The 13,220-nt window shown below is 43.9% G+C and overlaps 1 protein-coding gene across 1 annotated transcript in view; it reads right to left on the bottom strand.

Moving 5' to 3' along the window:
- The window catches only part of LOC135310909 (transportin-1-like), an 87,885-nt gene extending 75,662 nt beyond the window's left edge, over positions 1–12,223 (bottom strand). Inside the window, exon 1 of the mRNA XM_064440033.1 lies at positions 12,142–12,223. The gene's annotated coding sequence lies outside the window, so the exon portion shown is untranslated. The remainder of the gene's footprint in view (positions 1–12,141) is intronic.
- Between the last annotated feature and the right edge of the window lie 997 nt (positions 12,224–13,220).

Below are 13,220 nucleotides of genomic sequence, written 5' to 3'. Positions count from 1 at the left end.
TCATGCATATGTATAGGCGTATTGGAAAATCTTATGTATATGTAATGCTTTACTGTAAAAATCCAAGACAAACTATCACACAGGCGCACATGACTTTGGTGGGACTACCCCCCGTGCTGCCCAGCGCTGAATAAACATACCTACTTTACAATCTTACAGATTGTGGAGTCTGCTTTCTGCACGTCACTGGGATGCATCTCATTGGGTCCCATAGACTTATGGAAGTTCAGGTTCCTCAGGTGGTCTCAAATCTGATCTCCTATGATGGGAGGGACTTTGCTCCCCAGTCCCTGCCCTGAGGTCCATCCACTTGAGAGGTATGGGAAAAGAGGTTGCCAGTGAAGACTGAGGCAAAAAATGTTGTTGAATACCTCAGCCGCCTTATCCGTTGTACCCCCCGATGAGCAAGACTAGCAAACTGGTGATGCTTTCTTTGACCTTCCTTTCTGGCTGACATATCTTCTCATTATTCTTTGTATCCCTTGCCAAGTTCAGCCCCAGCTGTGCCTTGGCCTTTCCTGACCCCATCCCTACACAACCAGGCAGCGTCCCTATACTCTTCCCAGGATACCTGTCCCTGCTTCCACTGCCTGGGCAGTTCCCTCTTGCCCTTTAGTTTGACCAGCATGTCTCAACTCATCCATGCCCGTCTCTTGCCTTCCTTTCCTGATTTCTTACACCTGAGGACTGAGAGCTCTTGCACTCTATGGAAACCATCCTTAAAGTTCTGCCATCTCTGTTCTGGTCCCTTGTCCCTGAGGGCAGTTTCCCAGGGGGCCCCACTAACTCCTTGAACAGCTAGAAGATTGCTTTCCTAAAATTCAGGGTCCTGACTTTACTCTTCACCTGTCCCATATCCCTCTGGACTGCAAACTCCACCAGTGCATGGTCACTGCAGCTCAGGCTGCCTCCAATCTTGACATAGAGCAATACAGTTTCCATACATACAAAGGTGCAAAACCACCACACCACTGCAGATAAAACGGATGATGGGCCACAGCATGCACAAACATTTGATGTTTTGTAGAATAATTAAGACAATGCAAATTAAGTTTATAAACATCAACACATAGCACAGGCTTACATACAAGTCGGAACTGAAAACTAAGTCTGCTGCAGTTTTTGGGTTCAATTAGATACACTATACAGTCAGCTGCAGAGACAGAAACCTGTTAAGCTTTCACCAATTTGGAAATCATCAGGAATGCTTTGAATTCTATTTTGATAGGATGAAACACTTTTCTTATAATTCATTATGAAGTCCAGCTGACTGAACAAGTGGTATGCATAATGCAAACCTACAAAGATCTCTTGATTTAAAATACTTTTGATCCAACTAATCTTCTGGACAAGGATACATTTGGATGTATCATCTCTCAAATGTGCTGTTATTTCATTTCCGTAGATAGAGATACCAAATGGAAAGCTCTTGTGTTGCTAATGCTTTGCCCCACTGTAATCACACATGCAAGTTATTAAAATGGTAGTATATATTCTTATTGCTGACAGTTATAAAACATTCTGAAACTGAATGGAGGTCTGTTTGAGATCACCTACTGAATTTGTGACAGAAGATATCACATCTATCAGCTGAAGTCTAAAATAGCAAAATCTTCTCTTCATTCCCCCCAGGACATAAGCTTCTTTCTTCAAATTCTAGAATACCTTACTTGGATCTTCTACGTGAAGCATATGAACCTCATTAATTGCCTAACATGAGAGGGATCTTGGAAGACATGGAAAATAAAGGATAAATATGGATTGGGAGGTCAAAGTAGAACACACTGCCATGGGTAACAAGCCCCACTCATTGTAACAGGCCAAATATATTCCAAGGGGGTAAGTGGATATTCAAAGGCAGGAATCATGCTTGAGTCACTGTAATTCAGTGTGCGCTTTTTGTCAGCTTAAAAGTCTTTCAAGGATACCAATATTAGTGTCAGGTGCACATGAAACGTATTCAACTCCCTATTTGTTCCTCAGGGCTCAGTTTTGGGGCCAGTTCTGTTTAATCTTCATCAATGATCTGGATGAGAGGATCGAGTGAACCCTCAGTAAGTTTGCAGATGACACCAAGTTGGGCGATAGTGTTGATCTGCTTGAGGGTAGGAAGGCTCTGCAGAGGGATCTGGACAGGCTGCATCGATGGGCTCAGTGCCGGGTCCTGCACTTTGGTCACAACAACCCCCATGCAATGCTACAGGCTTGGGGAAGAGTGGCTGGAAAGCTGCCCAGCAGCGAAGGACCTGGGGGTGTTGGTTGACAGCCAACTGAACATGAGCCAGCAGTGTGCTCAGGTGGCCAAGGCGGCCAACAGCTTCCGGGCTTGTGTCAGCAATAGTGTGGCCAGCAGGAGTAGGGAAGTGATCATGCCCCTGTACTCAGCACTGGTGAGGCCATACCTCAAATCCTGTGTTTTGGGCCCCTCACTACAAGAAGGACATCGAGGTGCTGGAGCGTGTCCAAAGAAGGGCAACGAAGCTGGTGAAGGGTCTGGAGAACAAGTCTTATGAGGAGAGGTTGAGGGAGCTGGGGCTGTTTAGTCTGGAGAAGAGGAGGCTGAGGGGAGACCTTATTGCTCTCTACAACTACCTGAAAGGAGGTTGTAGCAAGGTGGGTGTCAGTCTCTTTTCCTAAGTAAAAAGTGATAGGATGAGAGGAAATAGCCTCAAGTTGCATCAGGGGATGTTTAGATTGGATACTATGAAAATTTCTTCACCAAAAGGATTGTCAAGCACTGGAACAGGCTGCCAAGGGAAGTGGTTGAGTCACCATCCCTGGAGGTATTTAAAAGGTGTTTAGACATGGTACTTAGGGACATGGTTTAGCAGTAGACTTGGCAGTGTTAAAATCACAAAGTCAACCATCAATCTAAGGGTCTTTTCCAACCTAAATGATTCTATGAAAGTTGCTCAGCATGGATAAGACCCTACATGTAGATATATTTGGTTCTAATGTAAAAATCTAAGTATCTGTTATTTGTGAATCTAGCAGCTCGGATTACTAATAACTCACAGACCAACTTTTAAAATTTATATCATAATATAAGCTCAACTTGTACGATCTCAGATAATTTAGGACAGTTATTTCTTTTCAAGGGTATGCTCTTTTTCCAAAGCTTCAAGAAATAAGTGTGGTAAAGAAAGTTTTAAATCATCTGTATGTCCAGTTAAATCTGCATTACTTCTGAATTTAGAAACATCCTGAAATATGCTTATCCAAAGCAAGACCTACAAGATGATCCTCAAAAGGCAGCCTCTGCTATGTTATTTTATTTGTTTATTTTTTAAAAAAGAAGGAGAGTTCTACCCCAGTGGAACTGAGGTTATCACTATACTCTATTAGCCCTGTTACCTAGCATAAAAGAAACAAAGCCATGGCAATAATCTCAATGTCTGCTGATTCTCAATCTCATGCACAGATTGTAGGGGAATAGACAGGGATCGGCGACCGGAAGATTACGGGATGTGACGGAAAGATAGACTCCTCCCCATAGGAGTGGCAGGAACAGGAACCGCAAGAGCTATATAAGCGTGTGACGCAGCCAAATAGACGGACATTTTGCATCCATCATATTGATGTCTGTGCATCACTGTCCCCAGGGTGGGTAGAGCCCTGTGTCCCGGAGGTATGTGGCCCAAGATAAGTTCTCCCGTAGAAGCGTACAGCTACAACAGATAAAGTCCGTATTCTAAAAAGGGAAAATATTAAAACATGCAGCTTCATATATTATATTCATTTTTTTCTTATCTAAAAAAACCACTATCTCATCTTTCAAACAGATTGTACAACTATTAATGAAAGAGAGACTGAAGTCTGTGGTGGTTACACTGTCGTGGTTTAGCGGCAGCTCAGCCCCACACAGTCGCTCGCTCACTGCCCCACCGGTAGATGGGGGAGAGAATCAGGAGGGTAACGCTTGTGAGTTGGGATAAGAACAGTTTAATAATTAAAATTAAAAGAAAACAACAGTAGAAATGCAATGTAAAGGAGAACAACGAGAGGCACAAAACCCTGGGGGAGGGGGGGGAAGGGAGGGGAGAGGGGGAACGAACCGCTGGAACAAACTGCCCGCGCCGCAGCCGCTCGCCACCCGCCGACCCGACGCCGCGCCACCTCCGCGCTAGCGCTGCAACTGCCCCCCCCTCAATATATTGGTCATGGTGTCACATGGTATGGAATGAACCTGCCATTGGCCAGTTGGGGTCAGCCGCCCCCACCATGGCCCTGCCCCTCCCAGCCCCCCCCCCGCCACGCGGCAGAGCGCGGGAAGCTGGAAAGGTAGCCGACCCCCACAGTGAGGAGAATTAACCCCTTCTCAGCCAAAACCAGCACATACACGCAAGATTCACCTCCGTCTCATAAAATTCCCTTATCAGTATAATCTTTTCCAATCCACATTTTAAATGATTGCAAATGTAAGTAGCAAACAAAACAAAGCACACCTTGAAATGTACACTGCAAATGAAGGAAGCTGTGAAAATACTGCCAATTGTGCTTTATTTAATTTTTGTTTGCTATTTTGATTCTGTGCAATCACCAAGAAATTAAGAGAATCAGTAGAATGGACAGTGTCTAACCAAAAATATGCTTCCTTGCTAAACTGAAAGATATATTATCATCATAAATTGTAAAATATATAAGTACTCATTGGCTCAGAGAACAACTGTAATAGGGTATTCTCCAGAAGCAAAATATTGTGTGAAATTACAGTGCATTACCTAGATTTTAGTCGAGAAACAGAGAAAGACTATATAAAGTCTTCTATAGAGAGAAGGATTTTGGAAGAAAAGCTGTCTGAAGATATTTGGTAATGTGACCAAATGACCAACTCAATTTTTACATATCAAAGGTTAAAAGATTTTAAGATAAGCAGATATCTGAAGTGCGATACACATACACACGCATACTTGCACTAGTATATATACTTCTGTGTTAGAGAAATATGAAACAACCACAGATTTTTTCCTCTCATCAGTTTGTCTACTGTAATTCCTTTTCCATTGTGCTGGTCTTGGCTGAGAAGGGGTTAATTACCTTCACTGGTGGTTGGCTACCTTTCCAGCTTCCTGCGCTCTGCCGGGTCGGCGGGAGGCTGGGAGAGGTGGGGCCACGGCCGGGGTGGCTGACCCTGACTGGCCAATGGCATGCTCATTCCATACCATGTGACACCATGACCAGTATATTAAGGGGGGCAGTTGGGGCTTGGGGAGGTGGGTGATGAGTGTGTGTTGCATGCGGTTTGTTTCGGCGTTTCATCCCCCACCCCCCGGGTTTCGCACCTCTCGTTGTTTTCCTTTCCATTGCTTTTTTGTTGTTGTGGGGTTTTTTTTATTTTAATAATAAACTGTTCTTATCCCAACCCATGAGCGTTACCCTTCTGATTCTCTCCCCCATCCCACCGGTGGGGGAGTGAGTGAGCGAGCGACTGTGTGGGGCTGAGTTGTCGGCTAAACCATGACACCATGGGGCTCCAAAAGCATCTCTGCTTCAGACTCCAGTGTTTTCAACCTAGTGCTGACTCTCACATGAGTGAAGAACATAGTTACATGATTCTACTGTTCTTGTTAATGCAATTGGTTCTCGTTTGTTCAAAAGGTCCATTCAAACCTGATCTTGTTTGTTTTTAAGTATTTATGGACCTTATTCAACAACTGAAGCTTTCACCTCTTATGCCAACTCCACTTACCTACATTACACCTAATGGAGTACAGTGAAGTCCCTCCTGATTTCCAAACATGTAGCTCAGGGCTTGACTGCACAAGAAAGTTATACCAATTTAGCTTAAACTTGCCTATACATCAATTTGCAAAATCCTGTGCAAAACAATTTATTTAAATTTAAGGGTGGTTTATGGCCCCCCCCCCTTTTTTTTTTTTAAGGAATGAACTCAAGCTCAACTGATGTAAAACAGACTGAAATACAGGTGTCTATTTGGACTTTTGCATTGATCTTATTTGGTTTAAAAAGCAGACCTGTGCTTTTTATTCTCCGATGAAAATTAGACTCTTGTCTCTCCAAACTTGGCTGCTGCTGTCTTTCCTTGTTTCTCTATAGAAGAGGTGGCCAAACCGTAGTGCACATACCACTCACATCTGCTTTTGTGATGCTCAATGCTGAACTGAGCCACAGCTCCTGGCTCTCACCGCTCTTACACAGGCAGAAGAGTAGCTGCCTACTAGATCCTGTAAAGCCTCTGTAAACAGAGTTAGGAACTACTGCAGCCACCACCTGCATCCGACAATAATGAACAGCTCTGCTGCCCCCAGGCAGACCTGCACTTTGGGTTCAGAATATAAGAGGAGGACCAAGACATGGTGAAGTAGGAAGACCAGGATTAGGGTGATGACATGAACACAGGGGAAGCTGACATTCTACTTTGTACTTGCTGGAAGTGAAGATTCATTATTTGGATGTGTGCAGGGAAAAGGATGTGGCTGAAGTGCAAAATTAGACTAAACTTCTGCAGGTTCATGAATAGATGGGGAAGGCGAGTGTGAGCATTGGACTGCGATCCTAGCTTGGAAGATGAGAACATGCACCAGTAAAGCTGGGAGGAGAAGAGCCATAGATGAGGCTCTTCTTTTGTGTGGTTATAAAAACATGTGACCCTGGATGCCAGAAGTTACCAATGATGATCACATAACCACTAACTAGGTTTGGAAACCCCTGGTCTGTGCTATCTCACCAACATTTCCGCAAGTATTTCCTTTTCAGGTTCTAACAGAATAACAATTTTCTTGCATCTGTATACCTACTCACCTACTATTTTCTATTCTCTGCCAAAAACATTTTGTCTTGCCTTTCCCTCTGCTTTTATATTTAATGCCATTAAACCCTTAATGGCAGGTTCTTCATAAACAGCACATTTTGAATGTTTAAGGGATTTCACAATGGCTTGTAGAAAATGCTATATAAAATTAAGTTATTTAATAGGGGAATAATTTAACAGAAACTTTATATTCTATACTCAAGGCTTAAAACCCGTAAATTTTCTTTACACATGAATTTTGTTTGACTTCAGGCCTTATCTCAGATTTGACTCATTAAAAAAATATTGTCGTGGTTTAGCCCCAGTCAGCAACCAAGCACCACGCAGCCACTCACTCACTCCCCCCTGGTGGGACGGGGGAGAGAATCGGAAGAGTAAAAGTGAGGAAACTCATGGGTTGAGATAAAGACAGTTTAATAGGGAAAGCAAAAGCTGCATGCAGAAGCAAAGCAAAACAAGGAATTCATTCACCACTTCCCATGGGCAGGCAGGTGTTCAGCCATCTTCAGGAAAGCAGGGCTCCATCACGCATAACAGTTACTTGGGAAGACAAATGCCATTACTCCAAATGTCCCCCCTTCCTTCTTCTTCCCCCAGCTTTATATACTGAGCATGACGCCATATGGTATGGAATATCCTGTTGGTCAGTTTGGGTCAGCTGTCCTGGCTGTGCCCCCTCCCAGTTTCTTGTGCACCCGGTAGAGCACAGGGAGCTGAAAAAGTCCTTGACCAGTGTAAGCGCTACTTAGCAACAATTAAAACATCTCCACATTATCATCACTGTTTCCAGCAAAAATCCAAAACATAGTCTCATACTAGCTACTACGAAGAAAATTAACTCTATCCCAGCTCAAACCAGGACAAATATATATATTATACACACACAAACTCAAAATATCAAAAGCATTCAGTACACAGGAAATTAACAGTTAATTTCTTAATTGTTTAAATTACACTTTGTATTCTGGTTTAGAAAGGAAAGCCTTCTGGAGGCTAAAAGTGATGTTTGGAAGTTTATTTCTATATCATTAAAAGATGCCACATTCCATGGCATCCATATGTACATGCATAAACAAATTATTATGTACACTGGTTTATCACATATATGATCACATACATAAACTCAACAACACTGGATCTACACAAGTATATATCTACCAATGAGATATTTTAAAAATAAAATTTCAGTATGAATTGCAGCCCTGATCTTGGGCCCCTATAGCTTCTGCATATTATACATACATATATATATAAAAATACATTTTTTAACTATCATATAGATAGTAAATCTATCAAGAGATATAGAAAATCTACCCAAGCTATTCAAATCAATACTGTAAAACAGTTTAAAGAGGTGGAATAGGTGATCAAAACATACTACTGTTACATGTATTTAAACATTCATAGAATCTGGGACTGAATTAACTAGTAAAATTAATTTCTGTGGTCAAAACTAATCAAAGTCACAACATAAACTAAGACATGAGAATAATAAAAAAAGCACCACAAAACACAGTCCTAGCCCTTTCAAAAACAAAAAGTAAAGAAAAATCCTCCCCCTGTTGCATATCACTGGCACAACTCTATTGACAATAATGCATTGATCAGTGCATAAGTTTGACAAACCTGTGGTCCAAATTTTTGTGACTGACAACAACAGCCTACAAAAGGAGACCTCCATCAATGAAACATTTAAAAAATAAAATCTCAGTATTGATTTCAGCCCTGATCTTTAAACTGTACAGATTCTGAATATCAGCTTTGATGAAGGAGGATTATACTTGGCCTTCTGCCATCCTCCTTTGTAGCTATAGCATCTTGGTGTGAGTGAAGCAGAAGCAGGAAGGAAACTTGATTGAATTAAACTCTGCTCCAGCTCTGCCAGTCTGCTGGACAGTTTTGTGCGTACCTATCACCTAATTATAAGGTAGTTCAATCCCTGGAGTTGCTCCGATTTACACCAGAAACATAAAATTAAGCACATATATCTGTTCTCTTGAGTATCTACATACAAGCACTCCTGAACCGGAATCTAAATTAATATACTATAAAAATATATGTCAGATAATCCAATAAAAGCCTACATTCATAAACCCATCATTAATGTTATTTTCACCTTCCTGCCACAAGGCATGCTTAGCTCAATTTAGCAGCTGTGCTTACATCTATATCAGTTTTGGAAGTCACTGAAGTCTGTGTCACTGCCTATATCCAATAGTAAACATGGTCCTTAGTCACGTGGTGGTGTGTTTCCCCATGTAAGGAATAACTACTAGTGGGTGTCATGATGGCTGCATCCAGCTTACGCTGGACTTTGGGGACAGATGACAACATAGTAGCCAAGGGCTGTGTGGAGCAGTGATCCAAACATCTTGCTGGTATGCAAGATGTGGATGAGGGGAAGGCTGTGGACATTGTCTACTTGGACTTTAGTAAGGCCTTTGACACTGTCTCCCACAGCATTCTCCTGGAGAAGCTGGCTGCTCACGGCTTGGACAAGTGCACTCTGCGCTGGGTTAAAAACTGGCTGGATGGCCAAGCCCAGAGAGTGGTGGTGAATGGAGTCAAATCCAGTTGGCGGCCAGTCACGAGTGGTGTTCCCGGCTCAGTGTTGGGGCCGGTCCTGTTCAATGTCTTCATTGATGATCTGGATGAGGGGATTGAGTGCACCCTCAGTAAGTTTGCAGGTGACACCAAGCTGGGTGGAAGTGTCGATCTGCTGGAGGGCAGGAAGGCCCTACAGAGGGACCTGGACAGGCTGGATCGTTGGGCCGGAGCCAACGGTATGAGATTCAACAAGGCCAAGTGCCAGGTCCTGCACTTGGGTCACAACAACCCCATGCAACGCTACAGGCTCGGGGAGGAGTGGCTGGAGAGCTGCCTGGAGGAAAAGGACCTGGGGGTGTTGGTTGACAGTCAGCTGAACATGAGCCAGCAGTGTGCTCAGGTGGCCAAGGTGGCCAATGGCATCCTGGCTTGTATCAGGAATAGTGTGGCCAGCAGGAGCAGGGAGGTGATAGTGCCCCTGTACTCAGCACTGATGAGGCTGCACCACGAGTACTGTGTTCAGTTTTGGGCCCCTCACTACAAGAAGGACATTGAGGTGCTGGAGCGTGTCCAGAGAAGGGCAACGAAGTTTGTGAAGGGTCTGGAGAACAAGTCTTATGAGGAACAGCTGAGGGAGCTGGGGTTGTTTAGTCTGGAGAAGAGGAGGCTGAGGGGAGACCTTATCGCTCTCTACAACTACCTGAAAGGAGGTTGTAGCAAGGCGGGGGTCGGTCTCTTCTCCCTAGTAACAAGCAATAGGACAAGAGGAAATGGCCTCAAGCTGTGCCAGGGGAAGTTTAGGTTGGATATTAGGATAAACTTCTTCACCAAAAGGATTGTCAAGCATTGGAACAGGCTGCCCAGGGAAGTGGTTGAGTCTCCATCCCTGGAGGTATTTAAAAGAAGGGTAGATGTGGTGCTTGAGGATATGGTTTAGTGGTGGCCTCGGCAGTGATAAATTAGCGGTTGGACTCAATGATCTTAAGGGTCTTTTCCAACCTTAAAGATTCTATGATTTTATGAAATATGACTATAAGTCAATCATCTTACTCTTATAAATAGAGGACAACCCAGGATCCCTTGAGAGATCTCCTGCACAGCAGCAGGCTGCATGCCAGGATCTCCCCTTGAATAGGGATGCCTCTCAAGGTTACTCCTCGAGGCTGAGAGATTCCTTGCCACAAGAGATCCTCAGTAAGTGACTAATTGCATGCTAAACTTTGAAACCTTAGTTAAGTGATATAAAGGATTGATTGCACATATATAATCCTTCAGACATAAGCCGTTGACCAAGTCTGGGACTAGGACTGGATCCAGCCACAGCTGGAGTCCTCCCTGAGAAGGAGTTTAGAAAGCAAGGGGGTCCTTTCTGAACCTCATGACTCAACGGGAGTGTCTCCCTGACAATTTTGTCTGACCCTGTCCTCTATGCAGTAAATAATCAAGTGTACCTTGCCATCAAATCTTGTTAAACCACTGTTGCATTTACCATTGTACTTTAACTCACTGTATTATATTAATAAAGTATATTGTTGCTTTTCTCTTACCAGTGAGGTGCACTCTCACTCCATCTGTGACAAGTCAATATTAATTCTAACCAGAGCATTCCTCTAAGACAGAGGGTAAACGGCTTTTTAACCCTGTTTTTGCAGGATCATAGTTATCCCTTTGTATTATACTGCTTTGAGTATGAGCTAGCTAGATATTTTGAAGAAATGCATTCTAAAGTAATTCTGGTCATACAGAAACTATTCTTCCCAACTGTGGGCAGCTCTCCTCCATCCTCCCACATATAACTCAAAAATAACTACAGTTCACACAGCAGATGTAGAGTGAGGACTTTTAGAAACAGACCATATACTGTCATTTTTAAATATAGCTGAGGCTCTAGGTTAGAAATATGGGCTCAGTTTCTAATTCTACCAAAGTCTCCTTGTATGATTTTGGGCACACGATTATTTTTTTCTGTTTACTCACATACTGAAGGGACACAAGTTAACTTTTTGTTCAGTGAGTGTTGTAAGGATTGAACAATATCTGTGAAGTATTCGAAGACAAGCAAACAAGTTATGAACCTGTGGTGGCCAGAGTGCATAGCAGAACAAGTCTCGCAGTAGGAGGATCTCTCAGGTCCCGAGCATAAATTCAAAGGAAAGGAATTGTTACCTTCACAGCAAGGAGATAAAGAGCTCGAAGACTGAGCAAGCCATTTATACCAACCCAAAAAGCATTTGGGCCCTTTATACAGTCACCCTACAAAGGGTTTACAAGTTCCATCGGCTCCATTGAGCACCTAAATGAAAAACCTCCCCAAGCAAACAAACACAAAAGTGTTGCTGTACGCTTCTGTGGGAGAATTTATCTTGGGTCGCATATCTCCGGGACACAGGGCTCTACCCACCCTGGGGACAGTGATGCACAGACATCAATATGATGGATACAAAATGTCCGTTTATTTAACTGCGTCACATGCTTATATAGCTCTTGCGCTTCCTGTTCCTGCCACTCCTATGGGGAGGAGTCTATCTTTCCGTCACAGCCCGTGATCTTCCGGTCGCCGATCCCTGTCTATTTCCCTACATCTCCCCCTCCCCATGCCGTTAAAAGTTCTACAAAGCTACTTGCATAAGCTGATGCATATTGTGGTCAGGTCTATATTCATGTAACCCTTGCAGGCGCTCTCTGATTTGTCTTATAACACAGCATAACAATGGCAGCCCACAAGTAACCATGGTTACTACACACAACAAGATCCCCCCAATTATTACTATCCAATCCCAGTTCATATCCCTCTTTTGCCGCCCTCTCCCAGTGTCACTCACGTTGCAATATTGCTTGCAATCTTGTCAAGGAGCTCATTTCTTTTCCCAATGGTATGGCTAGCATGAGGATCCATGTCAGCAGACCCTACAAAGAGACAACTCAGAGAGAGATTATTCATTGTACATCCTTGCACAGTTCTGCTTTCACACACTTTGCAGGCACCCATTCTATGCGCCCTTCATTCTCAACCATGGCGTAGCCCCTCCCCAGGCATCTCAGTTTCCATCCTCTCTCCCATTGCTCACTGCCTGGGAACCTTACTCATACCTGCAGATAGCGCTCGCCTGCTTGAGCTTTGCCAAAGTGCTTCTCCACTGCTGTAACTTGCTCCTGCCCGCGTATAAAATGATTAAGCGAATATAGCGCACGCATTAAAATAGTTTGCTGAGCTGCTACGGGTATAGCTCCCTTATACCCCTCCCCCTCCCCAAGCTGCATTATCTTTGCTTTCAAGGTGCGATGAGCGCGTTCAACTATTGCCTGCCCCGTGCTATTGTAAGCAATGCCATGTTTTAATACAATATTCCAAGCTTTGCACCATTCCTCGGTACTTCGAGCCCAAAAGCATGGTCCATTGTCTGTTTTTATTTCGGTGGGCTTTCCAAGCCACGCCATCACCGTGGTCCAATGCGCAGCCAACTGCGTTGCGGTCTGCTTCTGATGTTGAGTAGCCATGATGACTCCACTATATGTATCAATTGTAATTGCCAGGTGCCGTCCGGGGGCCAACTGTGGACATTCAGTAAAGTCAGTCTGCCAGATAGCATTTGCTTCCAGTCCTCGAGGGTTGACTCCTGCCTCCCACAGTGGCGAGTGCTGACAGTAAGGACAGGTGGCTACTACTTCTCTTGCCGCTCTTATTGAGATGCCACACTCCTTTGCCAAGGCTTTAGCACCCAGGTGCAGTTGTTGATGCAGTTTCTTTGCCTCCGTCAATGTCCAGACTCCCGCAGCTACCTCATCAGCCATGCGATTCCCCTCAATCAGTGGTCCAGGCCCCGTCTGATGACTGCCAATGTGAATTACTGTCACAGTTGCTCCTCGCTGCGATAAAGCAACCTCTAGCATCAAGGCAATT

Source organism: Phalacrocorax carbo (assembly GCF_963921805.1).
Source record: "Phalacrocorax carbo chromosome W unlocalized genomic scaffold, bPhaCar2.1 SUPER_W_unloc_8, whole genome shotgun sequence".
Taxonomy (NCBI): Eukaryota; Metazoa; Chordata; class Aves; order Suliformes; family Phalacrocoracidae; genus Phalacrocorax; species Phalacrocorax carbo.
Note: the sequence above shows the minus strand (reverse complement) of the source record. Positions and strands in the feature narration are given on the sequence as shown.